We start from the raw sequence: 5,008 nt of genomic DNA, 5'->3' as shown, positions 1-5,008 counted from the left end.
CACTATACCTTTGCTTTACTCTCCTCTGCTGTCAGCAGGAATGTGTGTCCGATGGAACATGATTTACAAAGAAGACGGGGACCCACTCATCATAACGTTGCTCTATAGCACCACCAGCGGTCAACATCTGTGGTTATAAAATGAATAAAAACAACTGCACAGGGTACCCTTAAGTTTGCCAGATATGAGAACAAAGTAGCTCCCTTTTAAACACAGTATACTATACATCTGCATATATGATGTGCTCTTTTTGTCAAGTTTTCCAGTGATAGTAGCATTTTTTTTTAAATGTGAGACAAGTAATGATTTGGACAAAACTGTGAGATGTTTATTCTTGTTATTATTAAAGAGCCATGTTAATGTGAGTATAATGTCAGTGAATTGTGGTCATGTACAGTACCCTCTACATCACACAGATCCAAATGTGTGTAAACACCCAAACCATCTCCGGAGGTGGTGGCAGACACGATTGTGCAAATTAATAACACGTGAGTACTGGTAGATCAATGTGTTTCAAAAGCAAGTCACATATTTACATGATTAAATTGAATATTGTGTGAGGAAGTGATGGCATAACTGCTGTATCTGTGTTTTGGTGAGGGAAACAAAATCATGTGTATTTGCTGAATGCCAGGTGTAAATATAATCCACCTACAGTACATCAGATCCAGATTCAAACTGGATACGTGGTTCCTGTTGATTCCAGGTGGAAAGTGTTCACCTGTCTAACAGTCCACCCACGAGTTTGTCAGTCTGTAAACCTCTCTGGCTTCGCCGTGCATCCTCTTCCTCTCTCTCTCTCTCTCTGTTTCTTTATCAGCCCCTTGGCCCCGTATATATTTACGAGGCCTTATCTTTATATCACCGCTCTTCATTTTTATTAGATGTTGTTTCAACTGTGAACTGTGTTGGGAGTCTTGGACCGTGGACATTTCTCATTTTCATGGGAACATAGTCTCTGTCGAACGACTGAAAAGCACAAGCTGTAGGTAAGCGTAGGCTCACTGTGTGTTCATGACGTGCACTCACACATGCGTATCGACAATCGTTGTTAGTCTGCAAGTTTAGCAGTTACTCATTTGTGTGTAGATTTTGTGGTTTTTATATGCTAATAATCAATATGCCAATATTATTATTATGAAACTACAGTTATACAGGTATCATTTTAATACTATCATAACATTTCCAGTGTTTCCAGATCACAACAATTTGGTTAGTACGATGTTATCATAACCAATAAAAATGGCCAAACTACAAAGATGAAATAAGCGGTTTAAAACTAATTTCAATTTTTTTTTTGGTTTGTTTTTATTTCGTTTTGTTTTGTCATAGTACATTAAATATTGAGAATATTCATGCATCTATCATCTGGATATGACACAGCGATGTCTGAGACGTACGTGGAAAGTAGAAGCTGATTTGATGAAGTGTGTGTCCTTTCTTGATTTCATTATTGCATCTAAGGTTTCCTTTGACAGAGAGGGTTTTAACATCCAAAATGAAATGAACCAGGATAAGAAAGTGCATGCTACACTACTTACAGTATAAAAAATGGTTTTGTCTCGCTGAAAAAGGCATTCCAGCAAGGCTAACTACCAGAGCCATGTATTGGTCATGACATAAAGAATCAGATAAGCTCACCAACTAGCTTACCTTGCTGTTCCTTGTTCTGCACTCAGCCTCTTCCTCCCCGCTCCTCCTTCCCCTTTCTGACATAAACAACTCTCTAATTTACGACCAATAATATCCTGATTCAATCACCTGATTGATTTTGGACTTGTGTCCACTAATAAATCTCAGCTCTTCTTCTCTTATTGAGTCCTCCATCGGATCTCCACACTCCCCCACCCAAACACACGCAACCATGCACACACACACAAACTCACATATATATAGTCTAATGGTATTAGAAAATCAAAGTCTCTCATTTTGTCTCTGTATATCCGCAGGGCCTGGTAATAGATCTGGCTGTACTTATATCCGGAGAAGGGAGGAGGAGGAGGAGAGGATGAGGAGGGGGGGAGAGGAGGATAAAAAAGAGGAGCAGAGGAGGACTATAAGCAGTGGAAGAAGAAGAAAAAGAGGACATAAAGAGGAGTAAAATGGTTAGCATAAGAGCAGCAGATATAGAAAGTTAATCAGGATATGTGGGGTTCAGAGTGTGCGGACTGAGGCTGAATCAGGACGTCTTTATCTGGTCGGCAGCAGAGCGACAGGAAGAGTAAACCACAGCAGGCGGTGGTCATAAAATGTTCTGTTATAGACAGGCTCTAATCTGCTGTGACTCTCATTGCAAATCACCGTGGATCACCTAAATACCGAAAAACAGGACGGGAAACGTCTGACTGTGCAGAATGGTCCTGGTTAAACTGAGATAAATTTTTCAAATATGGTTGATTTACTTCTACAAATTCATTCATTTTCTTCTTCATAATTTCCTTCTTCTTGTCATTTAGTATTACAAATGATTATTTAATACTCCGACTACATTTACTGATGACCCACAAGAGGTCGTGTGATCATTTTAAAAACAGCAAAGACGCCCGACATTGTGATTTGTGTCCCTCAGTGGCTTGGGAAAACCCAAAGTAGGTTAAAATACAGATAACGGTATAAGGCATCAATATTATGGAGAAACATTTAAAATCTGCAAAAACATATACATTTAAAAAGTATAAAAAGGCAGCAACACATTTTTGTAAAGAACGTTGAGGAAATAGAGCCCAACTAATATATAGTAGGAAAGTGATACCTATTGTATTTCAATGAGACCTACTTGTTTATGATGGAGTTGAACTTGAATGTGATGTAATTGAGTTAATTAAGATGGATACAAACTGTATGTAAATGTTGCTAGATGTTAAATGCAGAATTAATACCGTTAGAAAAAATGTACACATGGGTGTTTAAATTTGTTGTATTTGTTGGATTTTAAGATTATTAAAGACATTATTTACTGTAAACAATAAATAAGAGGTCAGAGTCATTGTTTGAGAAAGTACAAATCAGCAGCAATTCATTTGTACTTTTCATCAGAGGATATTATAAATTTGGGGTTGACTCTGTTGTGAGAACATATCATCTGTACAATAAAAATCTTTCTGAGAATTGATCATTAACAATTAACATTATCTTTTAGGGGTAATAAAAGTCTTAATAAGGATCCTTTACAGTCTGACAGACATGCGCCACAGCTTGACATTAAAGAGTGCTGCGTGTGCACATATACATGCATGCACAAGCACAAGCAGAGTCGCATACGTAGCCACACACACGCACACACCGTGAACAATATAATCACATCTGAGTTTACGTCCGTATATATGTTTGCCAATCCTCTTGCTGTGCACCTTGTGGCCTCCCCCCCCCCCCATTAATATAATTAAATTCTACTACAAACTTTCCCTTTGAAACAAATTAATTAAGATGCTATTATTTAGCCATTGAGAGGTTAATGACCACCATTAGCAACAAAGGCTACATCCACCATCATCAGCCAAACTTGGTTATTTGGTCCATTTTGGTTATTTACTGAGCCTGAGATTGATGGCTCCTGATACTGCGAGTGACGCTAATTAGCTTTTAAAACATAACACACTCCATCACTGCTCAGGACCGGTACAGCGACTAGAGAACAATCCCATCATCCTTTGCTGCTGTCTGAGCATAGAGGACAGTGAGGCAAATGAGAATTTACAATACACATATCTGCTGTATGCATGTATATATACATTTAATTCTAAAACATAATACAATACTTTAAAGATTATTATTTAAACATTATAAACAGTCAGCAAGAATATAATAATACATACATTTAAATCGTTTGTTCTTTAAATTGCAGTTTTGTTTGTTTAATTTGTTCCAATCAATCATTTTGTCACAGTAGATAATCTTTTCAGTTATGGGACAGCCTATGATCATTGCAGATACAAATCTATTATCACTGTTCCAGTGGAAAACTTCCAATTCTCAGGATTTTATAAACATCTGTGAAGTGAATTATATGTGTTTTATGGTTCAGAGTAATTCTACAGCTCTTTGGCTAAATAAAACCTTCTCAAATCCAACTGAGCAAACTACACATGCATGATGGTAGAATATTTAAGATGATATACTTACTTGTGATTAGTAACTGCACTAATACAATGAAAATACAATGAAATGATTACTGATAAAAAAAAAACTAGATTTTCAAGAAGGAAAATACAAACACATGATGTGCCATGTATGTGAATGTTCATGACACATACGTTATTGTTTTTAAAATATAAGAGAAGCTCCTCTTCCTTTTCGCACCACGTTTTTACCCTTCCAACACAGCGAATACTCTTGATGCCGAGGCCTCAACAATATGCCAACCAATCTACAGCGGTGACAACAATAATCCCTGTTCTACAAACACAAACGATCCCGCCCATAACGCTGACATATTTAAGAGACGATAACATTTTCCTTCCCGTTGTTTCACACTTCACAGAGTTAAATTAATGGGCAGGCGTCATGATGTCATCGAGAGGACAACGGGGGCTCTGGTGGTCACCTGATTGGAGAACCCCAGAGCCGTGGCCAATGGGAGAACTGGTTGAAATCACAGAGGGGGGACGGATGAGTAATGGCCTCCCCAGTAAAGGGCATTCAAATGACATTGTGGGGATAACAGAACTTATTGTCAAGCGTTTACACTGCAGGCGATTTACAGCCGCTCCATAAATGTTTATTAGCTTTTCTTCTATTTATAACTTCTGAAAATCATGATGGGCCTGACTACGCCCTTGTGTCTCTGCACTTTTATGATCTGGGTGAACATACCCTGACGAGCAGCACTGAGGGATCTCTGTGGGCGTGCGTGTGGGTTTGTGTGCAAGCCTATGTGTTTGTGAGCGACGGCGCGGTTGTCTGTATCTACGGTATTTGCGTGTGCACGTATGCATTTTCTCTGGATTCCTATGCAAATACTTCTCTTTCTCAAACACATAGACACAAACCCATAGCTTCTCTCTCTGTC

The 5,008-nt window shown here is 38.4% G+C and overlaps 1 long non-coding RNA gene across 1 annotated transcript; it reads left to right on the top strand.

The window, feature by feature from the left end:
• The first annotated feature begins 666 nt into the window (after nt 1–666).
• Nucleotides 667–2,576, top strand: LOC122997301. The gene is made up of 2 exons (XR_006407200.1): nt 667–989; nt 1,950–2,576. It is a non-coding gene; the product is annotated as an uncharacterized LOC122997301 (long non-coding RNA).
• Nucleotides 2,577–5,008: the final 2,432 nt, after the last annotated feature.

Source organism: Thunnus albacares, chromosome 14 (assembly GCF_914725855.1).
Source record: "Thunnus albacares chromosome 14, fThuAlb1.1, whole genome shotgun sequence".
Classification (NCBI taxonomy): Eukaryota; Metazoa; Chordata; class Actinopteri; order Scombriformes; family Scombridae; genus Thunnus; species Thunnus albacares.
The sequence above is the reverse complement of the archived record's forward strand: the minus strand, read 5'-3'. Positions and strand labels throughout refer to the sequence as shown.